At 43.7% G+C, this 27,740-nt stretch overlaps 1 long non-coding RNA gene across 1 annotated transcript; it reads left to right on the top strand.

The window, feature by feature from the left end:
- The first annotated feature begins 16,588 nt into the window (after nucleotides 1-16,588).
- On the top strand, nucleotides 16,589-17,528 carry LOC310708390. Its single transcript, XR_014526989.1, has 2 exons — nucleotides 16,589-16,682; nucleotides 17,169-17,528. It is a non-coding gene; the product is annotated as an uncharacterized lncRNA (long non-coding RNA).
- Nucleotides 17,529-27,740: the final 10,212 nt, after the last annotated feature.

Genomic DNA, 27,740 nt, shown 5'->3' with positions numbered 1-27,740 from the left:
CTTAAAGAAGGTGGCCTGTGTGTGTGTGTGTGTGTGTGTACCACAGCTGAGTTGAAACAACTTAAGATTTCCCATCACTCTTTGCCATAAGGATTGAATTGCTCTCAATTGCCCTCTGTGACATCATCACATTTCAAATCTAATTGCCTACAGACTCTTGTGACATCATCTTGCTCACCGTATGACCCCTGAGAAGTACCTAAACCAGGATGGAAGAAGAAGTAGAACTGAGGGGAGAAAATTGTGCTAATAATAGGAACACCATAAAGGTAAAGGACCCCTGACAGTTAAGTCCAGTCGCTAATGACTCTGGGGTTGCGGTGCTCATCTTGCTTTACTGGCCGAGGGAGCCGCCATTTGTCCGCAGTTTTTCCGGGTCATGACTAAGTCACTTCTGGCAAACCAGAGCAGCACACGGAAATGCTGTTCACCTTCCCGCTGGAGCGGTACCTATTTATCTACTTGCACTTTGACGTGCTTTCAAACTGCTAGGTTGGCAGGAGCAGGGACCGAGCAATGAGAGCTCACCCCGTCATGGGGATTTGAACCGCCAACCTTCCAATCGGCAAGTCCTAGGCTCATTGGTTTAGACCACAGCGCCACCATAGGGTGCCTTATACTGATCCCAACTATTGTTCCTTCTAGCTCAGTGCCGTCTACATTGACCAGCAGCAACTCCCCAGGATTTCAGGCAGGGGAGATGCTGGGGTTGAACCTGGAAGCTTCTTCATGCAAAGCAAATGCTCTACAACCGAGCTGTAACCCTTTGAGGAAACCCTGGAGTTATAGGGGAAACACATTAGCAGTTGAGCCATTGCATATGGTCTGCACATTTGGCACGCGTCCCTCCCTGCCTCACCCCCAGCCTTCTTTCATCAAACAAATTTTGCGAGATTTCTGGAGCTTCAAAAAAGTGACAAAACTCTTTGACAGAAATGACAGCAGGAGAAAAGGAATTGCTTCATGCTTATTTAATAAGGCGGCTCTTAACAACAAAGTCCGGTAAGGTAAAAAGAATGCACATCATCCCTAAAATAGCACAGTCCTTAAAATACAACAAAGCAACGACTCATAACAATTCACAAAATACCACTTTACCCATTGCAGCAGTAGCCACTCATCCATTTGCCTAATGGTGTCTCCTCCTCCTCCTCCTCCTCCTCCTCCTCCAAGTACATCTTCTGCCTCCTCTGACTGGCAGCTGCTTTCTAAAGCTTGGGCTGGGTTCACCCCTACGGCATGAAATACTGCTAGCTGGAAATGGCAGGGCTCGTGTGCTGTAACTACGTAACTGTAGACCTACCATTAAAAGCTATTGCCTGTCTTCAGCTTGGGTACTTGCTTGGTGTCTAACCAATTACTTGCCATTTGGAGTCTGCCAGACTAGGAAACACCCCTGGGAGCAGAGCTTCTGGATGTGATTGATCTGATGGATGAAGCACACTTTCTTCTATTCTGAGTTTTTTGGGTGTGTGTTTTTGTGCTGTTGTTGTTTTGACACACACACACACACACACACTTCCTTATTGGAGTTACTCGCTTCCACCATATGTAACCTAGACAGAAGGCATTCTGGACAGTCTCCAGATGTTTTTGAGACAAAAGCCTTGGAATGTGGCTGCAGCGCCATCCCTGGAATCTGCATATTCCTCTGTGGAATTGTGCGTGGGCAGGCAGTTACACTGACTCCATTGTTGTGAACTGGTTTTCAATTACCATCTTAATGAAAGGATGCCCAGGTGACCCGCTGCTGTTTGACTGCCCCCCTAGTCAACAGCTGTTTTCAGAGTCTGGGGACCCAGGGGGCTTATTTGCTTGCCTCAGGTGGAACACCTTGATCCAATTACTTCCCCTCTCATCACAGAGCTGAAGCCTGGCACCACAACGGCTGATATTTGATCTGGGCTCCGAACGAATTCTCTGTATTATATGTGCCTCTTGGCATTAAACAGGATAAGCAAAAAAACAAAACAAAGCCCGCCAACAGCTTCGACATGAAAAGCAACTCCTCCTGACAGGATGTCTTCAGGCACTTTAGGGAAGTTGGTACCGTAATGCACAATAATGTTACCTTAATAAGGGAAGCAAGACGACAGGAGGAATATTCCTGCTTTCGTTCCAAAAATGAGAAATCTCAGTAATCTTGCTGCCTTTTCCATTAGCTTCATTACAGGAACTCTACTGGCTCAATAAATGTAGTGCACAGCAGACAAGGACATCTGAAGGTGTTTCTGTGATGGGCTTCATGTCTTCACTACCTCCTCTATGGAACTTCTTGTGCTGGTTTCAAGCGGTGGTCATCTTTTTCCTGATCTTGGTGGCAGAAATAGAAACTGCCAAAGTCAAGGTCAACTCAAGAGCAAAGTGACCCTGACCCTGAGCATTTTTCTGTGCATGTGATAGCAAAACTGGATGGCTTCATCTAGCCCATCTGCAATAAAACATGTCTCTTCTGTATCAGTCTCTACAGCCACAGCAGGTCTGTAACAAGGACATTTTTTTCAACCAGAACTCGCCAGAACTCAGTTCCAGCACCTCTCAGGTGGGCACCATTGCCATTCTAAGAGAACAAGGCAGGTGTCCTTGGTGAGTGCCACCACCTTTCCCCCCAGAAAAATAGCACTGTCTGTAACTCTGCAATGGTCTGACTTTACCCCCTAAGGCACACTCTTCCATTGCTTCCTGAGACAGATTGATGCCAACAAGATAGCAACTGTGCTTAAATGGCACTATGTTAACTGTATCCTTCTTTAATTCTTGAAGCCGTCCTCCCATAATCTTCTTAGATGTTGGTGGGGGTGGGGAGGGGTGGGAGAAGCTACCCAACTTAGTCTTGAAATGTGCTTAACAGTTAGCAGGGCTACTACTAGGACCCTTGGCCAGCCTTCAGGCCTAAGGCATTTTGCTGCCTGAAACAGAGGACAAGATGGCGCTCTCTCCTTGTTCCACATAGGAAAGCTGACTGTATTGGCAGTTACTTCAACATGAGCTATACAGGATTAAGTCCTCCAGAGCATCTGAAGTAGCAAGTCTGATTTGGAGGCAGGGGAGCAGGCTGTGAGGCAATAGTATGGGATAGTGGTGGTTCTGGGGTGAATGCGGGGAAAACAGCCAGGAAATGCTGTCGCCCCTCTTGCCAGTATCTGGCACCTAAGGTGCTTATCTCACCCTGCCTAATGGTAGGGTTTGTCCTCCCAGTATTAACTGCTGTTGTACAATGAAGGTGACTCTGTATATAGTTTTCCAGCTGGATCCAGCACAGGAGGACCATATCACAGGCCCATGGCATGGGCAACTTTCCTCATCTGTTCTGGAATTATTGGATGAAGTGAAGCAGGACTTCTTCATGCTAATCTTTCAGGGAAATTAGCAACATCATACAATCACATGGGGTCAGTAGCCGTTGCCCATTATTGCCTTTCACAGTCTTACAAAGGCTTATAAAGAGTGTCAAATGAGACAACCCAGCAGCAACAGCACTGGTCTTCAGTTAACACCATGCAGAAGTTTACATCAGGATGCATCTTCAATAAGTAGCTCTACTCAGTGATACATATTATGTTGGCTGTTTGCTGGAGGTGGTTATTTATTTATCTATCTATCACATTTCTAGTCCACCTTTCTCCAGATGGGATACACAGGGAAGGTGTAGCGCAACAGAAAAGTACGGTAACTAGTTTGCAGACAGAATGTTCCAGGTTCAACCCTTGGCATCTCCAGGCCCCCTTGGCATATGACATCACGCGACGCCTGGCCCCCTCAATGTGGGGGCAAGTCGGTGCCCCTGCACGGATGCTACTGGTAATGACAATTGTCTAGTCGTGACTTTGGCTCATTATTGCCAGGAAGCTGATTACTGGTTGCCATTCTGCACTGAGCAGCCTGCAAGGATCTGTGCTGCTCCCTCTTCCCCAAGAGCCCTTCAAGCAAATGAGAAATACGGAAATCCACATGAGACCTTTCCTGGAGACTGACTGACAGCCTTCTGATGCGAAGGGAGTAGGAGAAGGCCGCACAGGCCTACTGCACTTATACAACCATATTTTTAGAAGCAGCTTTTATTATTAGCGGCAAGCATGGGAGCCATCTTCATCCGATAATGAGAACCTTTGCAAGGAGTTTTCCTCCCACAGGGCCAGCCCACTCTTTTGTCTGTTCCTCCCTCCTCTTGTGTCTTGTCATCGTGTAAGATTCTCAGCTCTTTGGGGGCACAAACTACCTTTATAGCTTCTATATAAAAGAGTACTTTACATGGCGCACTCTCCCCCTCCCCCGGTCTGTGTGTGTTTCTGTGTGTGTGATGCTAGAAAAATGGTGGAGAAATGAAAGTACAGATGAATGAGTAACGGGAAGACAATCAAACATCCCAAAAGCATATCAGGATGATTCAGGAGGGATGCTCAATGTATTACCTCCCTATAAATAAAGCAGAACGAGTGCTCACTAAAGCACTCTGACCTCTGCACAAGCTTTGCACAAACAAATGCAGATATGTGCTCAATAAATAGGCAATCTGATGGAGCCCTTAGTCACCCAAATAGTGCTTTCTGGTCTTCTGGCTCACGTTTCCTGAGAAATGTCATTATCATTAAAAAAGTGAAGTCCCTATGGATAGCCATGACAAGCAGCAATTACTGCACTGCCAAAATAAAAAATGGGAGCTGTTTTGCAAACATTTTTTTTGCAGTCCTGCTATCACAAGAGAAGTAGGTGTGAAAACACATGAAAACATATCTTCCTTAATAGTCTTTTAATTATCTACTCAGGTGAACTATAATTTGAGGGAGGATATATTAAATCTAATCTTTTAATAACAGAACGGATAGTTAAGGATGTGATTCTGTGTAATGGAGTGATGGCAGGATGCAGTCGGATTGCAGCTGTGTGTTGAAAAACCTGACTAGGGATAACACCATGACTTTGGGGGAATCATTTCAGCTCCCTCCCCCTTTATACACACCTGCTCCTGGCCTGGTCTAGGTCACCTGAAATCTCCTTGCTTTAAGGGCCTTCAGTTGTGCACTTGGTGTCTACTGCTGCCATAGGGAATAATGGAGCAACCAAAATAAGCAGGGACTCATTGGTATATCACCTGCATCCATGCTCCTTGGCATTAGAGAAGGATACAAATACAAAGAAAGGAGAGGTCAAAGCAGTGAAAACCTGGGAAGGAAAAAGTAGATTTTCAAAGAGGAATTAAAAAATTAAAGTGGAGAGGGTGTCACATCCCTGAGAGACAACAGAAAGACAGATAACACAAGGGTCAGAAAGGATAGACAATGTGGTTATGGGATTAGAGGCCAATATTGGGAGATCTTTCCTAGGCATCAAGGAAGCAGTGGGCAGGTGTGTGGGGAGCAGAGAATACAGTGAATATACTTAATTCGTTCTGGAGGTCCGTTCTTAACCTGAAACTGTTCTTAACCTGAGGTACCACTTTAGCTAATGGGGCCTCCTGCTGCCGCTGTGCCGCCACCCGATTTCTGTTCTCATCCTGAAGCAAAGTTCTTAACCCGAGGTACTATTTCTGGGTTAGCAGAGTCTGTAACCTGAAGCGTCTGTAACCTGAAGCATCTGTAACCCGAGGTACCACTATATGGGACATAAGGCACTGATGCACATTTAAACAAAAAGAGACAGGGGTGGAGGGGGATAAATAGATCAGCCTGGAGTGGTCTCAACAATCATTGTGGCCATGCTGGTTTAAGGGACCACAGTAGACTGGCCTCTCCATCACTCTGGGACAATGAATGAGATTCCTTCCCCTCCTTGGCTGCCACATGACGACAGGAGTCTTGCAGCTTCTCCTCTTCCCCCACCATGATCAAAACCTGATACGGAAATGGGCTGGCTGTGAGTACCTTGCACAGTAGAAGCAGCAACAGATGATATATGTATGTATGTGTGTGTGTGTGTTTGTAAGTGACTGACTGTACAAGGTTCTTGCCTAGCTGCAACATGATCTGTTACATCTGGCATGGCCATGGCAAAGTGGAGCTGAGTAAGGGTCTGCATAGTTGCAGTTTCCAGGAGATGGAACAGGGCCAGCACTGTTTCACTCACAGAGCCTTAACACCATGCCCCCATGCCCTTAGGATGTAGATATGAATGTGCCATCAAAAACACACTGTTGCTTACTTCTCAACCCCCACTACTACCTTGTCCCAGACGGTCACAGTGGAGAGACAGCTGCTAGGCTTTGGAGACCAGGAAGAACATCTTCTGAGGCACCCACAGGCAAATCTCCATTGCCTAGGCACTTTTCCCCTTCCTTGGGAGTGAAAACAACAATGACCTACTTCAAAAATGGTTGTAACAACAAGGCTGTGAATCAGTCTTTGCACTTTAAAAAGCTCCATGTACATTATAATTAATAAGGATACATTATCTCAGCTTATCCTACCTCACTCCTTCCCTGCATTGGATGCTTTCAGCTACCACCCACTTCTTGCCAGTTATACTAATATCTGCTTGGCTTATGACTTTCCGCACTGCACTCTGTTTGAGAATGTCTTGCAGTGCTTTGGGGACATGACATGTGAGACTTTTTCTCAGTACATAAAGGAAAATGCACAAGTCAAGTCAACCCCTGATCATCATTTAGGTTTCCGACTGTCTCCCTTCAGATTTTCTCTTTGTTTGGAATGAGTTTAATTTCCCTTAATGGTATTGTTTTAGATTCTTGTATTTTATTGTTATTGTTTCGTTTTCTGAAAAATAATCCCTGGCCCTGGAGTTCCCTGGCTCAATTCTCCCAGTCTGCTTGGTGCAGGAATCCCCTTAGTCCTTGCATAGGCTAGCACTATAGGCAGCCTTAGTCCCTAAGCAGAATTCAGGGGATGAACTCACCCTTACCTTCCCACCAAAACACAATCCTGTTGCATTACAGTTTGTTTTGTACTCTGCTGCTTCGTTTGCGGGACGGGGATCACATTCTGTGTCTCATTCTGTAATGGTGTTGTGTGACATTCCGTTAAAAAGGCAAAGGACTCTAACTAGTAAAACAGTTTTGTGTGCCCATTATTCAGATCCACAGATTATATCTAAGTTATATGACACAAACCCTAACATTTGACCATAGAGGGAGAGCTGTTTCCTCTATGGTCCCCAAATGACACTTGTTAGGACAACATAAGTAGCCCAGCCAGTACATGCCTGTTCTGTGGCATAGGAGAAATAGCAGCATTAGTAACTGACCCATAGTGTGCTTGACTTTTGATAATGGAATTCCAGTTGTGAAACATGGCCTAGAGCAGCTTTCACCAACCTGGTGTCCTCCAGATATTTTGGATGACAACTTCCATCTGCACCAGCTGTGCACTAAGTTGGTAAAGAATGGGCTAGAGTTTCCATATGAGGAGGGTTTATTTAATAAAGTCAATATTCTGTTGTTGGAATCCATATGAATGCAAACTAGTGCCAACGTCATAAGCTCATGAATTTCAGTGGCAGCTCAATTTAGTAATATTTATTGATAGTAGTATAGAGGGTAGTAAATAACTGAGCACACCTTAATGTATTTACTGAATTATCCCATGATGGACCTCGACAAAACTTACTTTCTGGTCCTAGGCAACTTTCCATCCATCCAAGCATTTAACACACCCAACCTTTGCTTAGGTTCAGTGAGGTAGCATCATTATGGGCCTGTGGACCATGTGCTGGGTTGCTAGACTGCACAAATAAAATAAGCTACTGGTTACTTTGGACTGTGTGAGAACTTCTACAAAAGCCAACACACTACAGAATACATCTGGGATGAGAAGAGGGAGAAGGAAGAAGTGCAGGAAAGAAGGGTCTGTGTCGTTTCAAAGCACAAAAAGTAAACAGGATACAAATCATCCATAAATGGGGATATGTTACCAGACATTGTATTAATAGCAACACTAATAATGTGATTAGATAGTCATATACTCGAGTAAAGCAATTTGCAAGCTGAGGACTTGGAGCTACTTCAGGCCCAAGGAATCTAGCAGTCACGAGGCAGTGGGTGGTAAAAAGTCCAGTCTTTGTGTATGCGCATAGAATGTGTGTGTGTTGCGTATGGTGACACAGAGCACTTAGCTGAACATCCTCTTGAGATTCCCCCTCTCACGCAGGATAAAGTTTTCCCCTCACACCTCCTTCCTCAACATTTTTCCATCCTACCTTCTTTCTGCTACTCTGCAATCTCATTATTCAGCCAAATGGAGTTATAAAATATATGATGCTGTCAAAACAATGGCTCGGTGCTTCGGCGTGTTGTTGCTGGAAGCACATAATAGAAGAGGAGGTTGGCTGTCATTATCAGCCCATTGGAAGGATAATGTATTTACTTAACCAGGGCTATGCACATGGTAGAGAAATGGACATTTTTGGAAACTAGAACAGCTAACAGAGATAGCTAATTACAGGGATAGTTAGCGGCTACTAGAAATTGTTCTTAGTGTTACATTCCAAAGAAATTCTGACACTTGCAAAAGCCACACCCATGTTAAAGCCACACTTCATGTTATACTGTGACATCTACAAATATGTGGGGCATTCAGCTTTTAATGTTTAACAGACTATTGTATTTTAATATTTTGTTGGAAGCCACCCAGAGTGGCTGAGGAAACCCAGGCAGAGGGGTGGGGTATTAACAACAACAACAACAACAACAACAACAACAACAACAACAACAACAATATTACCAACATGATAAACTCTAATTAATGCATGAAGGGGTTAAGACCATAGAATAAGATGTCCTGCCAGGCTTAGCTGGGTCACTCCCATCCCTTTGGGAGGAAGGCTTACCAAACTCTTTGTTCTCCTATTTCCATCATATGAACCCTACCAGTAAGGAGGTCTAAACTGGCTGCTCTAGGCTCAGACTGAGTGGCTTAAGCAAGCCATCTTTGTGTTTCTATACAAATATATTTTAGAAACATTTCCCATTTTAGAACCTAAGTTATACTGCCTGTCTTTTCTTGCTGCACATGAATCTGATGTTTGAAGAGTTTGTAAGTAAACATTTTTTAACTTACCAAATGTGTGGTCACTTTCTATGCTAATAGAAGTGGGGAACTTTGTAAACAACTTAGAAGGTGATATTTAAAGGTTTATCCATCTATATTTCCATACTTTACATTGGTGCATATTTTGTGATTTTAAATCACTTCTGGGGTTCTGTCACCAAAGAGTACTTGCCCGAAACCTGGATCTTGGTATCCAGGGAAATCTCCTTTTTATTTTGCCATATCTATTTCCCCCCTTTCAACCAACACAATATGCCCCTCACTGAGAAATGAATAGGGAGAGGAGAGTCACATGTCTGAATTTCTCTCTGTGTGGTTGTGTATGTGAAGGTGAAGGTGAAAAAAAGGCTAATAAAAAGGCAGTGGTACATGTGGTGAGCTATTGGCCATCTTCGTGTTCTCAGCTGATGCGAGGATGCAGCTGTAAAAGAGAGCCAGTGTGGTGTAGTGGTTAAGAGCAGTAGTCTCGTAATCTGGTGAACCGGGTTCGCATCTCTGCTCCTCCACATGCAGCTGCTGGGTGACCTTGGGCCAGTCACACTTCTTTGAAGTCTCTCAGCCCCACTCACCTCACAGAGTGTTTGTTGTGGGGGAGGAAGGGAAAGGAGAATGTAGGTGGTTTTGAGACTCCTTAAAAGGGAGTGAAAGGCGGGATATCAAATCCAAACTCTTCTTCTTCTAGAAATGCTGCTGGTTTACTGTGTGTGTCCTTCTCACTAACCTTTTCCATGTGATTCTATGCTCATGCATCCCTGTACACAATTGTGTAGTGAATAGTGGGAACTGCTCAAGATCATCTGGAAATAGTTCTCCCCCCCCCCTTTTTATCAATTGTTAAGCTTCAAAGTAAAAAAAATTAAAGCAAGTGACTTAATAGCAGGAGCTAAGATCACTGACAACCTTAAAAGCAGCTGCACTCACAAATGAAGAATTTTAAGAGCTGGATCCTTCACTTTCCCCTAAATCAGTGGTGGCCAAACTTGGCCCTCCAGCTGTTTTCAGACTACAATTCCCATCATCCCTGACCACTGGTCCTGTTAGCTAAGGATGATGGGGGTTGTAGTCCCGAAACAGATGGAGGGCCGAGTTTGGCCATGCCTGCCCTAAATGGTCAAAGGCACACAGGCTGAGTTGTGTGACCAGTGATGCATTACCCAAAATGAGGATTTGCATTACAAAAAAAGATAATAGCAATTTGCTAAAAGTTGCATACCGTCATTTATATTTATAGACGCAAATTTAGAAATAATTGCAACAATTTAAATAGAAAGCAGTTATATTTTGCCATAGCAGGGAAGACACCAGGTGACTTGTGTGCCTGCTTAGGACAGTTAGGAGACTTCCCTTTGACAGCCCTTCAAAACGGAGGACTGTCCTCTGCAAAGTAGGGTGCATGGCCACCCTAGGCTACACATGGCCAAGGCTTTCATACCACACCCATGGGGCTTCAGTAGAAAAAGCCTTGCTCATCTAACTATGATTCATGTTGGGACCTGCTGATCTGAACAAGCCCGGGGCAATCTAAATGGATTTGTAAGAAGAAGCCAAGCCCAAGGATGCCAGAATAAAATTAAGCAGCTGAGAAAAGTAAATAAAAATGGCCTCTGGTTGCATCAGAGGTCATGGGGAAAACCAATCTTCTGCTTCCCACATTGCCCTTCTTGTAGTGCAATGGGTCAGTGTGTCTGGCTGTTAACCAGAAGGTTGGTGAGTCTACCCAGGGACAGCTGGGTAGACTCACCAGGGGTTTGGACTAGCTGACCCTTGGTGTCCCTTCCAAATCTAGGATTCTATGAATCTATGATTCTTGCTTTATGAGCAAGCGAAACAAGCTGCAGAACTCAGGCAGGGTTGCAAATGCTTTCCACATTAGGAAGCGGGGGGTCTATATCTGCAAATCTCTGGCAATAATGAAAGCCAAGTGCTGTGCAAACAGAAGAGTAAAATGTCAGATCAAGTCCTGACAAGTCTCTGCTGTAAATTGAATTATCGGCCATGCTCTTGTCTTGTACTGTTCTCATTCTCTCAAATGATAAACAGCATCCATCATATCATCATGTCTGGAAGCCAAACCAGAAACTCCTTTACACTGTGTAGCCAGCGAGAGAGAAAATGCATCTGTCTGCTTTTCTGCATTACTTCAACTCCCTCATGCCTGATACCTTCTTTTCATTGCACTGGGATCAATGCCTTAGGCCCCAAAATGGCTTATACCAACATTTGCCAACCTGGTGCTCTCCAACTGTTTTGGATTACAACTCCCAATGCCGGCTGGTGCTGATGGGTAGTTGTAGTATAAAACCTCTGGAGAACACCAGGCTGGCGAAGGCTGGTTTATACTTTCACTATTCCACACATGAAGGACTTGCCACCAGCAAGGTCCTCACACCTCATCTTAGTCATATGGACTTGGTTTTCCTAGAACAGAATACTGGCTTTAAATTTGGTGGTGGTTTTGTGGTTGTCATTTGCCAAATCACTCTCAACATCTGAGCCATGTTTTGAGAATCATTTCATTCATTCTCCATTCCATTGAAACCTTACATCTTTTCTCTTTGAATTTATAATCTGAGTGTCTGTGGTTATTTTTCTTCATGCAGGCTTTTGGATGGAATTGCGTCCAGTCCTGATCTACCTATCTCTCTGACTCTGATCCTGTTAAGCAAGTTGGGGAATCTGTGACCCTCAATAGGTTGCTAAACACTTATTCTTGCCATCCTTGACCACTAGTTATGCAGGCTGGGGTTGGTGGCAGCTAGAGTTCAACAGCATCCAAATCCCTGTTGCAAAGGCATACACACTCTGGTCATTTCTGCAAGAACTATTTACCTGGATGCAAAGGCAGATTGTGAAGTGTCTGTTTCAAGGCTGTTTTATACAATGTAAAGAAGCCAGTTACTGTAAGAAAACAACCTGTTTCCCTTCACAAGGATTGTCTTTGTTCAGAAGCCAAACCATGAAGCCCCGAATATGTCAAAACGAGGCAATGAAAAACAAACATTTTTCCCCTTTGTGGTCAATACACTACGCTTTGATTTTGATATCTGCTGAACTCTTGACCCAAAATGCTCACATTATGCACGTTTATGATGAATGTCAATGACCTTTCTGTTCTAATCGAATGTGAAGTTATGAAATGTTTGGGAGCAGAAGGACTGAATTTGGGAACTAATCTAATAGATTCCATTCAAATCCCTCCCTCTCACCCAGCATAGGCAGTGTAGCAGGCAGCTTTTTATTTGTGTATATTATTTGCAGCTGAGGTTTTCGTTGCCGTTGCAAACTGACAGCAGTCATGTTCGCCCTCCATATAACCTGGGGAGTTCAGACCTGGGCTTTTTTTGTTGTTGCTGTTAGCATAATTGCTCTTCCCACAGTGCCTGCTGCACAGTTTGTAAGCTCATTTCGAGCTCTGCTGTGGGGATTAGTGATAACACTCCCTATTGTACAGTGTGTCTTATTATTTAAAATCCGAAAGAGAACAAAGGCAGTTTGGTTCTTCTTCTGAACCTTGTGGATAGAATAATATTTCCCGAGAACAGTGTTGAAACACCCCCACCCCCAAATCCTGTCTATCTACTATTTGCTCTGTTCGGCCAATAAAGGGCAAAGCTAATGTTAAAGATGATGAATCATGATAATTTATGCTTTATTAAGTGTCTGCCCCTTAGAGAGTCCTGTGGCACTAAGGTGTTCCGTGGGGGTAGTGAGATATCTTTCTATTTACATCCCTATATCTAGGATCTAGATATATGGCGGAACAATTTGGTGTGGGAGGAATGTAGTCTGCTAGAATGTAACCCCAGCAGCATTCTATTTATATTACGTGAGGATTATTTAGCCAAGAAACAGCAGCAAATCAATCACATTTTTCATGCTACAGTATTTCACCATTATGTCAGAGGGAACATCCTTCAGCTTTAAAGGATCATTTTGCCCTATATGTATCAAGTTTTGGTAAATTGCATGCATGCTTGCTTATATATTTATTTATTTATTTAATTTATATACCACCCTTCATCCAAAGATCTCAGAGTTGTTTACAAGATAAAAATACAGGATAAAAGCCAAAGTGAATAGTTAAAAACAAAACAAAACAAAACAATAACTCCTCTTCCCACAAACACATTTAAAAGGTCCTAGAATATTAATCAACCTAGCTGAAGAGGAATGCTTTTGCCTGGTGTGTAAAGATGTATAATAAAGGCACCAAGCCAGCTTCCCTGGAGAGAGCACTTCACAAACAGGGAGCCGCCACCACATATAAGGCCCGTCCTTGTGTTGCCACCCTCCAGATCTCTCATGGGAGCACACAAAGAAGGGCCTCAGATTATTGTCACAGGGTCCAGGTCAGTTCATATGGGGAGAGGCGGTCCTTGAGGTACAGTGGTACCTTGGATTACATACGCTTCAGGTTACATACGCTTCAGGTTACAGACACCACTAACCCAGAAATAGTACCTCGGGTTAAGAACTTTGCTTCAGGGTGAGAACAGAAATTGTGCTCTGACGGCACGGCAGCAGCGGGAGGCCCCATTAGCTAAAGTGGTGCTTCAGGTTAAGAACAGTTTCAGGTTAAGAATGGACCTCCAGAACGAATTAAGTACTTAACCCGAGGTACCACTGTATTGTGTTCCTGAGCCATTTAAGGCTTTATAGGTCAAAACCAGGACTTTGAATTGGGCCTGGAAGCAAATTGGCAGCCAGTAGACTAGGCCGGGATCTGTGTAATATGCTCACACCGCGTTGCCCCAGTGAGCAACCTGACTCCCAAATTCTGCATCAGCTGAACTTTCCAAACTGTCTTTAGAGGCAGCCCTACGTAAAATGATTTTTTAGCTAAATAATGTATATTCTGTTGAGTATAATGGTCTCTAAGCAGTTTAATGGTACTGTCACAAACGTTTTCATGGGAAAAGCTTTGGGAAATCAAACTTGCAAATCTTCAGTTAGACATGGTAGAAAGAGAAGAGGTAAGCCAAACCTCTCACTTGACCAAATATGCATTCAGCCAGATCCCAGAAATGCAAGGTTGGCAGGGTAAATCCATATTTAACCACGACTAGTTCATATTTCATTTGTTAACAACCTGCGCTGGCAGATGACGGCAGGAGTAGGACCAGCCCAAGGTATTCTATTGCCTGGGGCAAAACAGCAAGTGGTGTCTTGTCACATCAAGGCTGAGTAGTAGTAGTAGTAGTAGTAGTAGTAGTAGTAGTAATAATAATAATAATAATAATAATAATAATAATAATAATAATAATAATAATAATAATTTATTTATACCCCGCCCATCTGGCTGGGCTTCCCCAGCCACTCTGGGCGGCTTCCAAAAAATATTAAAATACTGTGATACTGTGATACAGAATGACCAAGTCATTCTGGCACCCAAGGCAAAGAAAATATCCCACTAGTACCCACAGGTGCCACCTGCTAAAGAAGAATGGGGGGGGAGGTGTCAGGACATTGGAGGAGCTGGGGGGTGGAGTTGAGTGCAGCAGCTGCACACAAGTAAACATTTTGGGTATTAAAGGGATGATTTTTCTCCACCTACCCCTTGTTCATTTTTTTCATAGTGGTTCAGTTTCTGTCTGCTTTCCAATCAGCAACTGCTTTTGTGCCCCCCCCCGAAAAGTGCTTCCTTCTTCTTGCTTATAGGATTGCAGTGACAGGGGATGTCATGGCCAACATGATGATAGCACAATGCCATCATGTAGCCTGAACCACATTTCCCGCCAGACCTGGAAGACATGGCCAATGGCTAGGGATGATGGGAGTTGTCACTCAACAACTTCTGGAGTTTCCTGACATTTGATGCAGCTCATCAAGATGAGCTATGTTGTTTTGTTGCAAAGGCAAATTCAGAATGAAGGCGGGGAGCACTCACTCTGAATTGTTGAACACTTTCAACCCTGTTTCAAATTGTTGAAATGGGGATTGCTTTATTATTGTTGTTGTTGTTACTATTATTACAGTTTGGGGAACCTTTGTGAAAAACAACCCATTTTAGCTCAGCATTCATTTCTTCTGCTACCTATATCAATTACAGTGGTACCTCGGGTTACATACGCTTCAGGTTACAGACTCCACTAACCCAGAAATAGTGCTTCAGGTTAAGAACTTTGCTTCAGGATGAGAACAGAAATCGTGCTCCGGCAGCACGGCAGCAGCAGGAGGCCCCATTAACTAAAGTGGTGCTTCAGGTTAAGAACAGTTTCAGGTTAAGTACGTACCTCCGGAACGAATTAAGTACTTAACCCGAGGTGCCACTTATTTGTTTTAAAAGCCATGTGATTTTTTAAATCCTAATAAATTAAAATTGGCTGGAGCAAACACAAAACCCCCGCGGCAAAAACTGAAAAAATTGGAATCATTTTTGTCCCAGGTTTTGCTTTCTTTCTTTCAAAAAGAACACCCTGGGTGGGATTCACCCAACCAGCCCTGTCAGTGGAAGCCATGAGCAAGGACTTCCACTAGTATCATGGGGCTTTTCCCCTTTCCTCCCCCAGCATGCTCCTGCACCACCGAAATTGGCTTTTTGAGGGGTTAGGAGAACTCTCAGGACAGTACATGGTGGAGCAGAAAGGGAATCATTTCATCTGGAAAGCAGAAATGCTTTCACAAATAGAGCAATTGGAAGAGTGCATAGCTGAAGTCTACCCCCTGTCTGGGCACTTAAAATCTACATCACTGAATCAGTTTTTGTTAGGAGTTTTTCCCGCCTCGCCTACTTACATTTGTGAGAGCAAACAACAAAACATTCTGCTTGTAAAATTAATTTTCCTTGTTTCCTTTTCGTCACAGGCACCTTTTGTACTGAAAATAGAGAGTGGCTGTAAATACATGAAATGTGGAGATGTTGTTTCCTACTGTGCAAGTGACTATGCCCTAGAAGCAGTGAAAAAGCGCACCGGTGGCATAATTTTATCCTCAGAGGTCTGGGTGAGAGTTAATACATCAAGATAAGGATTTAAATATTTATTTGGAAATGCACATTTAAATATATACATATATATGTTCAGAGAAAATAGACATCCAAATATGCATTCGAATACATATTAAATACATGTTTTGAGGCATTTTTTTAAAAATGTAGATTAAGGCAGAAATTGAGGAGAACAGAATTATGGGAAGAAACATGTAAATGTTGCATAGTCTGGAAAGAGATAGATTTCTAGATGTAAATGTGTTATAGACTGGAGAGAGATACATTTGTCTATCCCTCCTCACCGCTCTCTTGCTTCTCATACTGAAACCTCATCCCACCGTCTCTTAGCTTCTGGAAATCGGGGTGAAGCTAAGTCTTCACCCCATCTCTGCCCAGCCCTCTTACATTTCAGCTGGACAATTTGATGTCACAATCTTCACACCATGTCTGTCCCTTGTAACCAAATGACAGTGTGGTAAAGATCAGGGCTCCAAAGCTTCACCTTTGAGAGGGAAGCCTAGACACGGACAAAGCCAGAAGACTGGATGTTAAACAGCTGGTGCCTACTCTATATTCATAACCATGATGGGGCAAAAGAGTAGGATTGACATTTGAACTGCAACCTCTAGGCACTGACATTATGAGGTCACGAATTCCATTCATGAAAAAGACAACCTGTAATAGGATGGCCTCCATTCTCCTGACCTCAAATCCCTTTTACCCTCTGTTGTTCCTCCACGCTCACACCCTACCAGGTTTGGTGCCTGATGTGCAAATAAGGCCAATACCAGGCCAAGGCTTTTCTTACAGTGTTAGACTACACTTTACCCAAAGTGTAGTCTAACACTGCAGATCAAGTGTCCCTATTTTCCAGGGAAGTATCTGATCTAGAGAAGCCATCTCAGTTGCTGATTTGATTCTGGAATGTCCCACATCTCCTTAGGATGTCCCTATTTTCACTGGAGAAATGTTGGAGGGTTTGGAGTTATCTGACCCCCTAGCTGCAATCCTATATAAGGAAGTTTTAAAAATGTTTTATTCTGTTTTTATATATGTTGGAAACTGCTCAGAGTGGCTGGGGTAACCCAGTCAAATGTGGGGGTATAAATAGTAAAATTATCCTTATGGAATTGGACATCCCTCTTTTCATCAGAAAAAGGTTGGAGGGTATGATGCTGTAAAAAACCCGACAACAATTGTGTGCTTGGTGCTCACCAGCAAACGGTTTGGTTCCATCCTAGGTGCCACATGGATCTAGGCTGTTTCTGTAGAGAAAACCCAGTTCTGACCATCCTCTAAGGGAGACTTGAAAGTCCTCGTCTACTCTGTTCCCATTCAGGATTCTGAAGGGGGAGAGGAAAGGCACTGTTATTATTCTTGCCATGGAGTCGTACCATCCCCAGAGCCTTCTGCTGAAGCAATATGCCCTCTTTATCACCCTCCCACATCCCTAATCTGTCTCAGCGGCATCATTCAACAGCCCTTCATCTCCACACCGGATTCTGGCCCCAGCGGGCGGCCGTTGTCCAATATGGCCTATGGAGCTCACCAGAGGCAATAATGGGCCTGTTATGCTTCATTAAAAGGGTCATTTGGCTTAAGCCTCATGCCTCCTCCCCCTGTTAATCCTGATATTGAAAGGGTCTCAAGCAAAGGAGGAGGAGCGAACGGGGCGGGGTGGGGGAGACCGAACTCTGAATACACAAAAGCTAGAGGAATGGCAAGCGGCAGTAACCTAGCAACAGTGTCTCAGGATTTGAATGTAATTATCCCTCCAACGTGATAAATACTCTGAAGGACTCCTTATGTGGAGATCATACTAAACAAGTCTTTGAAATTACCCTCATCAAATATTGATCGAGGGAGAGGTTTTGGGGGGGGGGGAGAGAAAGGGAAAGGGAAAAGGAAGAAAAGGCCCAGCAAAATCCAGCAAGCCCATGGACTGTGGGTTAATGGGACAACACAGATTCATTAACATACAGCAATAGTACCAATAGTCTCAGCTGGCAACAAAAGGAACAGTCAAAAGCACAGCCATCAGAAAAGGCCGACATATTGATTCTCCTTTTGTTTCATGTCCAGCATACAGAGCAGCAATCACGATAAACAGGATTTATCTTACCCAGCTGAACTGATGAAAGTTTAATTGTTGTGGAAGGTGAAAGGGTGTTCCCCAAAGGGAAGCATAAGTAGGGTAGAGGCTAGGATGGGAGTGCATCTTTACACATTAATAATCAGAAGGAATGCCTCCTTCTCACAGTGTGTGTGTGTACATTAGATATATCTCCTCAAATACCTGTTATAATCAAGGCACACCAGACTGGGAAAAGATCTGATTTATTTGCTCGAGTGTGAGAGGAATGGATTTATTGCCCAGGGGTTAGCTTTTTGCGGCACTACACACCAGAGGTTACTGGGAATGGACTCCGTGGTACAAAGCAACTTCACAAAGAACCCAGGCGACAAAGGAGCCAAGCAGTGGACGCCAGTCTTAGTCTGTGTACGCACCATACTTCTAAAGCACATTTAAAACAAGTGACTTCCCTTAAAGAATCCTGGAAACTGTAGTTTGTGAAGGGTGCTGACAACAGTTGTTCTGTGAGGCATAACCCACAATTCCCAGGATTCTTTGGGGAAAGTCATGTGCTTTAAGTGTACAGTGTGTGTGCAGCTTAACTCTGAAGAAATTAGGCACAATTTAATGAAACTTAGGGGCACAAGCTGCAGTCCTATACAGTGTAGTACATACACTCACCTAGGAATGTGAGCAATTGAACTCAACAGACTTTACTTTGAATAGAATAGGATTGCACTGTAAGTGTCTTACCACACTATTATTTTTTATTATTTTTTTTTTGGGGGGGGGGGATTGTCCACCAGATGCCCTCAATAAATAATGCAATACCATAACACCAGGCCTTCAGAAATGATGTCAGGATGTGCCATGAACTTTTTTCAGTGTGTTTCTTTGGATACATTGGGAGGAGAGGAAGTAGGTTCATGGCAGGCCTTGCTCTGACCTACTTGTGTTTGCTGCAAGGTCTGAAGAGAGATGTGAAGCATGGCAAGCACTTCCACCCTTGCCATAGCTGTCTAAGGATGGGTGGGAAATTTGATTCAGCTTTGGAATTAAAGGTGAACTTACATAATTCATTTTCTGAAATAATAAACTAACAGGAGCACAGTAATCTTTCAAAATCTGCACTTACCTGAATTTTGTGAGGCAATTTGACCACTAATTAATGTACACACATATGCATATAAAAAAGCAGAGTGTGCATAAAGATATTAGTAAACATAGTAAATCTAGTAAACATAGCATACTAATAACTATATTGGGGGAAAATTGCCTCACAAAAATGTGTGGAAAGTGAGATCAATTAGCCAAAGTATGGAGGAGGTTCCACGAGCCTGTCCCAGAATGCACTGCAACTGAAAAGCCAAATTTAAGGGGTTTTTTTAGACTAAGTCTAATAAACGAAAGGCAAAATAATACTTTAAGAAAGGATACAAATGTTACGGATCTAGCTAAACAATGGACACATACTCTAACATTTCAAGTGGAGAAATAGCAGGTTAAATCTGTTAACAGGTGCAGGTGTTAGGAATAAAGGCCACACACCTGAGGTCTTTTCCACCCAAGTGCTTGTGAGTAACAATTTGCCTGGCACAGTCAATGGGTCAATTTGCATAGGAAAGCACCTTTAACACATTCTGGAAAGATGGATGATTTGAGGTGCTGATTAGCACAAATTTCCCCCCATCTTTATTGCAAATGTGACAGAAGAAAAGCAAAATGTTGTCAGCTACCATTAAAAGTAGTAATAATAATCACAGGACAATAAGAACATACACAGAAACTGCTCAGCTTTTCTGCCAGACAGCATCTCTCAGCCGGCTGCTCAGTTTGTGGTTTCCCAAGTGGTGGGGTAGATGCTGTCTCCCCACTTAGAAGGAAAGAGAGAAGTTATGTATTTTAAAGAGACTTGTCCCCCAGCAGGGTGGATCTGCATCACTAGAACCTACACACTTGCACAACTATATGCATGTATCTTTCTGTGCATTTCAAACACTGACAAAGCAAGCATCACAATTGCATGAAGAGAGACCCACATTTATACATTTGGGGTGCTCATAGGCCCTCTTCAGACTAACAAGCTCACACACATAGATGGGGCACAGGCAGTATACATTATCCCTACACTTCCATGTGTGTTTGCTACGTCATGTGACAATCAAGGAAGAATTGCTGGAGCTTATTTTTTAATAATGATCACAGAACTTAAAAACCATGTGAATCATCTAGAACACTCTTCATCACAAAAGCTGTCCCCAAACAATGGACAAGCAGAACAAGAGCTAGAACAAGAACATAACTAGGAACTAGAATAGCATTTGTGCTCCCCTCCCCCCCAAAAACTCCACCATTTGCTAGGCAACTGCCAATATAGATTCCATATAGGCAATCACGGGTCTCTAGGCCAGATGCTTGAGGGTCAAGCTAAGACTTCAGCCTGGGAATTTGCAAATCCAAGTTGATAGCCAATTACTTATAATGGTGTTGAGTTCTCCTGGAACAAAGTGAAGATAGTTATGCTCAAAGTTTTAGCAGTGATGTAATGCTGTGATTTGAAATGGTGACTTCACTCCCCTTGGATGTGTAAGAAGGAAATGTTAACTCAGATTAAGAGAATTAGACCTCAATTTGGGGAAGGCATTGTGAATGTTGGACTAAAGAACATACTGAATATTTAGACTGAGACCAGTGATCCCATATCCCTGGGTAAAATCCAGCTCTCTAGAAAATGAATCGGGATGATGACACTGAGCATGAAAAAAAGAGAAAAGGATAAACCTAGAACATTCAGAGGCTCTTACTGGTATTCGTTTTAAGGAGGAAAAAGTTAAAATGTGCCTTAATTAATTTCCTTACAATTCTGATGCTGCCTCCTAATGCAGAGGCACAGAAATGGAACACTTCTGGAGCAAGGAGTAACCTATATTCCACCTCCTCCTGCTCTAAGGTGGCAGAATAAAAGAGCTCCTGCAGTAATCTTTTTCTAAGAGTTGCATTGTTAAAACCATCCTTAGGGAAATTCAAGCAGCATAATTGCTCTAGTCTGACTCTGTGTGCTAAGCTGCTTGAATTAAGTGGGTGTTTTGGAATCCTGAGCAAAGCCTTCTGGGAAGTGACCTTTGACCCCCACTGCTGCACTTCTCAACCTGCCGCTAATTAGGATGGAGAGAGTCCCCCCTTTGTTTTCAAATACTAGTTTACCTCCGTCTTAACTTTCTGCTGGGAGCTGACCATGGTGACTTGGTGCATAATGAACAGGGCAGAGCAGATGGCAACACACCAGCACGCCTCTGCCAGGAAACAAAACTTTCCACGCTGCAATGCAAAGAGGCCAGGCTTTGAGCTGTTTGTTGAGCCTCAACACTGCAAAGCTATTCATTAGCCACACAGCTCATAGCCCTGGAGGTAATGTCTCGGAATGTGGCTTTGTTAAAATCTATCTCTCTATATAATTCCCCTCCTCATTCAGCAAACTTCTAAGCCCGTGGGAGGCCTAGGAAGGAAAGGGAGATGGAGAAGGAGAGAAGCTTCCAGGAGGAGAGACCTGCCTTACCTTAGGACCACTGGACAACTCTCAAAGCCTACTGGGCTGAGCTGGGTTTGAGTAATTTGGTATGAGGTCAAAGGAATAGATTTAGGTAGTTCTTTTTTCTGCTAATGTCAAAGGCCCTGAATAGATGATAAGCATAGTATGTAATTTTCTCCCCTGGGCTTTCCCTTTCTTAAAAAAGCACCAAGGCATGGTACCCACACCATAAATGGTGCAGGATAGAGTGATCCTGTTCAGGATCCCAGCCAGTCAGCCATGCCATTTCCCTCTTCTGCTTCTTTTTCTGCCTCACCCCCCTCCTGCATCGGTCTACAAGTATTCCATGACTATTGATCATGCTCAGCTTTCACTAGGCTGCTTTCACTGCTAGAGGCTTCTTTCTTAATAATTTTTGTACATCTGAAAAGCACAGGCTTCCCCCGGATCTGCTGATGCCTCCCTCTCATGTTTAAGTAATACCATTTTGACTGCATAAGGCTCCACACTTGGAGAATATTTGTTCGCTATTTGTGTATAGCAGGTTCAGCCAACACTGTTGTTGGACTACAAATCCCATCACCCCTGACCCTTAACCATGTTGGCTGGAGGGGTGATGGGATTTGGTGTCCAAAACATCTGGAGGTTGCCAGGGTGGCTACCCTTTGCATATAGGATAGCAGTCATGGAGTGTGTGTGTGTGTGGGGGGAGTGGGAACCAGACTGGGAATATTGCAGCTCATGGGGTGAGAGGTATTGACCTTTAGTCCTTCAGTGGTTCCCCACTGAAGAGCCCCAGCTGCTCCTTGTCTCCAGATTTGCTGCAACAGCACGTTTGAAGGGCAAATAGCACATGGGATGAGGAATTGTGAATTAGAGAAACAGAAGGACAGTCCCAGTGCCTGCTAGTTCTTGAGGGAGAGGGGTCATGAGAGAAGCAATCATGTAGTAAATGTGCCCTCTTTTTTGGGGGGTGGGGTAGGTCTCATTCTGATCCAGTATTGGTTGGAATGTGGAGGTGGGTCTTCCAAGTGTTGTAGGACTAGCTCCCCTCAGTCCCAGCCGACATGACCAATGGTCAGGGGTAAAGTTGCAGGCCAGGAAGCTTGGTGGGGAGGGCACCCTGTTGCCTACCCCTGGACTAGAGAAACATGGAAAGCCCCAATATCAAAAAAACCTTGAAAAACCTAAAGCAAGCTGCCTAAGGCATTTAAATTCACATCATTTTCTGTAAGAAAACAAAATCAAAATGAACCACCTGCTTATTTGTCACTATCCCAGTACTTTTGAATTTACCTGCTGGAATCATGCAAGCTGAGAGCAGATTTACTTCTAAACTGAACAGCTGTTGAATCTTCATGTACCATTTCCCTCATGTTTCCAAAAGTAAAAGGGGTAGTGGTTCCGCCCCCCCCCCCCCACAATATCACATAAAATAACCCACAGTCCTGCTTGTGTGATATGGAGACCAGACCTGTTTTGGTGGTGTCACAGTAAACACTTACAGCAAACAGTTCCAGCATTCCTGTGTCCCTTCTGCTGAAAACCCTTTAATCAATTTGAGCACTGAGAAATTATGGTACACAAGATTAATGGGCACTGGGGACCAATCATACACATTGTAGCAGACACAACTCCAAAAGGCTGCAGCCTAATGCATTAATGTCATCAGAGCCCAGGAAATCCATCTTATAGGTGACAATGCCTCCAATATGGCCATCCCTATCCACCCCCTTAATCTTTTTTTCATGTGGAAAAGGCTGTGGGGGAAAGCATGGTCTCTGTGAGCCTTGCTGTGCTCCTGCGAGAGAGTATGGAGTGGATTCCCTTTTTGTGGGGAGGTAATTGATTCCCCTCAAAAAAGCATTATGATAGGTATGGCAGGCTGAATCTAGCCTTAAAAAACCACCAGACTGACATGCCAGACTCTCTCTGGCTCTCTGTGATTCCAAGCCCTGCTGACCCCTCCCTCTAGCCTAGTTCTAGACATAATGAAAAGGAGCTTTAGATGTACTTTCCAAAAGCCCAAAGGACACAAAATGTAACAGAACCTTGAAAAAAGATGCTTAGATCACAAGCTTAACAACCATACCATCTAGCACATGAGGGAGAGTTCAGTGAGAAATTCCAGAGAAATGCTTCTTTAAACCGATAACAGCCAGCTGTCAATGTTTATAAGAAAATTTATTTGGGGGAAAAGGTAAGGGAAGAGACAAAATAACACAGAGGTTTTCAGATAAAAAACAAAAAGTCAGTCAACCTAAACAAGTTACGTTTTATGTGGTTGAGTAAAGTTTTGAGTTTCAGAGCATGTGAGGAATACTTTGCAGAAAATATTAGTCCCTTGCAGAGTACCTTTGGTCATCTGATTTGCATTCTTCCAAAAGAGAGATGGGACAGGGTTGATGCCCAATATTTACTGGAATTTGAGACAAGCTGAAATGGGCCTTCTTTTGGAGGCAGACAGCATAGCCACACAGTACTTTTATATCACATTCAACACATTCAAATATGGCTTCCACAAATATTCATGGGAGCTGTCATTTGTTAAGGGTGCTAGAAATGGCAGCTCTGTGAGTGGGAAACTACAATTCCCAGGGTTGCCGGGGGTGGGGAGTCATGTTCTTTAAATGTGTGTTGAATGTGCTTTAAATGTATAGTGTGGATCCACCCTGCCTGTGTAGTTTGAGTCAATGGCAAGATAAGCTCCATCGCTGAGGTAAATGGCAAAGCCATGCAGTCAAGAATTTACTTAGAAGATGATTCCACTGTTTAAAAGGGTTGGGACTGACCAAGGAGCAAGCTAGTTCAGATGAGTGTTGTAAAGAGAAAAGAAAAAAGATAACACATTTGGAAAGTGGGTTGGATCTAAAATCAAGGATATTGATCTACACAGGCATTCAAACTAAACAGCATTATCAATCATTATTGGAATGTAGCCATTTGTCACAACCCAAGGAAAACTGGAAGATTCTGGTTTCAAGAATGGAAACTTATGAGATAATGTCTCTGGAAATCATGGCTTTTTCTAAGAAACTTCACAGACAACCACTTTCTTGGAGGCATGGAAACCGTAACCCAGATCAGATTACTTCTGTTTCTCTGGTCACAACTGGAGCTATACTAGCTGCAGTAAGGAATACAGTAAAAGTGCTTTTATGTCTATTAACTCAGAGAGATTATCTCCTTAAAAAACAACAAAAAACAAGTTCTATTGATTTTCAGTGTATAAACACAATTACAAAGAGACCGCCCACCATCCCAACCTACCCCCTACCCCTCCTCAGCACAGGTCAGCCTATTATGTTTTGCCAAATTCCAGTTTGTGTTTCTGGTGGATGATTCTCTCCTTTTTTTCAGGAGCAGCATAACTTAATAATAACTGTCTTTGGACATGGTGGAAAGGCAGGGAGAATATAAGGGGGATACACACACACACACACACACACACACACACACACACGCCTTGCACCTACTGTTTCTGTGCAGGAGAAAATGTGAAGAATCCCATTTGGATCTTACATGCAGGGATGGAAGAGCAACTTCTATCCCCTGTTAATTCTGCATGGAGTGTAAGAGGCTGTCAATGACTACTAATATCTCCAGTGTTGAAGGAGATGTGCCCCTGAATACCAATTACAGGAGAACACAAGTGCAGAGAGTGATATTGTGCTCTTGTCCTGTGTATGGGCTTCCCAAAGGCATCTGGTTGGCTGCTGTGAAAACAAGGTACTGGTCTACATAAGCTCTTGGTATGTTCCATCAGGGCTCATCTTATGCTCAAATAATAGATTTTTGCTCACCTTCCATCTTGCCATTGTGAGGGGGAAAGTCAGTGATCCATGACAATGGATCAGTGGCGGCAGTTTCACACAAATTCATGTTATCATAGAGCAGCCACACTAACCATGGGGCAAACCTAATGTGCTACCCTAACGCTGGAGCTTTGCATTTAAAAAGATAAGCATCTTCCATTCCTGTCAGCAATACGCCAGTCTTCCATAGCCTTTAATGGGCTTTTCAGAGGATAAAAATTCCAGACATTATTCTTTGTTCTGTATTATTATTCCCAATCAGTCCTGCACCAGCAACAGAATATCCCCATTCCTATGACTAGGGACTAGGGCCGCTCAGAAGGGACCTCACTCAAACATGCATGCGTATAATGGTAGAGGCCTGTCTGGAAAGCGTAAAGCCCACTGCTGCTACACGGGAGATGGATTGAAGAAAAGGATATATATATATATTGGCTCCACTCCGTAACTTGACCAATTGTGGCTAGGAGCAGCTAGGAGCAGCTAGGAGCTAGATGGGGGGGGGGTCTTAAAAAAGTGTAGACTTGCACATGCTGGCCAGCTTCCATTTTGACTCGAAATGTTCATTCTGGGCTTCTCAGAAGTATGGTGCCGAGAAGCTCCGCCCGACCGCCTCATTGTCAGCTGATGCTGCTGGCAGTGCTGGTGACAACATGAAACAGGAGGACAAGTGAGTTATCAGCTGTAGACCAATCATCCGAGTGGGGGTAAGGGGGTGGTACCAAGGGAGAATGTGTGTCCCATTCCAGTATCCCTTTTTTTAAAAAGTGACATTTTGAAAGTTATCCAGGGGCACGAGGCCACTTCCTGGATATTATGATCTACAATGAATTCCCCTTTCCCTTTTGGGGGGTTAATTTGAGCAAGTGAACATTCGTCCCCTGCAAGGTGGTATCCCGCTTCAAGTATCAACATCGGAGTAGAATTCTGTGTGGGGAGGAAACTGATTCCGGATTTTCAGCCGTGTAATTTTTTTTTTACTGCTGCTGCTCCTTTAATAAGAACCAGCCTATTGGGGGGAGGGGGAATCAATTAGGGGCTGAGGAAGGAAAGGCGGCTGGTGCCTTCTGGAAGGGAGAGGGACTCAACTAGCATAACAACTGGGAAAAATCCATCAAGAATGCCTGAGTAAACCCGCTGTCTGCTCTGGCTAGGAAAGAAAACAGCCCGGCCTTAATCTGTGGCTAGCAGTCAGTACACGCTGTCGATTAAATATCCATCAATTTGCACATCACACTTTGTGCTTGTGTACCCAGAGCCAGCGGTGCACCGAATTACAGCACTGCAGGTTTGCCAAATGGGTGCTGTCAACTGACAGGCCAAGAGGCCCTAGAGCAATTTCACTCACTTTTGATTCATGACTTGTCAGAATGCTAACCAAATATTCCATTTTCACCCTCAGGCTGCTTCTCTTACTGCTGACTTGCATCGCCAACGAGGACTCTGCTCTTGCTTCTCGGAGGGATGTGTTGGGCTCCCCATTCCCCTGAGGACAGACTCTAGGGAGGATGGATTCTTAAATAACAATCTGAATTCTGACGGAGAAACAGTTCAAAGATAGAAAAGGGGTGGGGGAATGCAGTTGTAGCTTGCAGAACTTAGCGCCATGGGAATTCTTATTCTCTCTCTTTTCCTTCCGTATTTTGTTTTTAAATCACGTGTGCAGGGAAAGTGTTTTACATTCAGACTTAAGTCATAGAGGCAGCCTTCTTGCTTTTTATATATATTAAAGGACACCAATATATTTCATGTCCTTTAGGCCTTCCCCTTGCAGATTTACAGGGTTGGTAAGGTTGCTCTGGAGAAGACAGCTTTGCATCCACAAATGTTCTGACCCAGGATGTATAACTATCAGCATCTTCCTTTGATAATCCCTAATGCTTGAATCACATGGGTTCGTAGCAGAGTGCCTGCCGTAGTTTTCTGGCTAGAAAATGTGTTCTTACATCGGATGGAAGATGCAGTGGAAGCAATATCATGAGGGTTTAGGGAGGAATACTCTTGATTATGGGGGTTTGAACATGTGCAGGCCTCTTCCCCCCTCCTTGTTTCCTTTGTCTCTAATTATCTTCCCTCTCTAAGACTGCTATGGCAGCTTCCATTATGCTGCAAACTCATACATATTTATGTACGTATGAGCCCCATTAGGAGTGGAAGGTGAGGATGAGAAACATATGGAGTTTCCTTAGCAACTGTGAGATGCCAGGCCCTAGTGGAGTGGGTTGTGTGTGTGTTTTACCAGCTCAAGAAGTGGGCCTCCCATAGGTGTGGGGGGGCACCAGTAAGAGCACAGAGAGAGTGATTTTTAACATGATCTCACTGGAAGTATGTCACACTTTTCAGTAAAGGCTCAGCTTTCCCCAAACTGTAAACCCTGATTTCACTGAAAGATTAA

Source organism: Podarcis liolepis (assembly GCF_965112155.1).
Source record: "Podarcis liolepis genome assembly, chromosome: 5".
NCBI lineage: Eukaryota > Metazoa > Chordata > Lepidosauria > Squamata > Lacertidae > Podarcis > Podarcis liolepis.
This window is presented reverse-complemented; position numbering and strand designations above follow the sequence as displayed.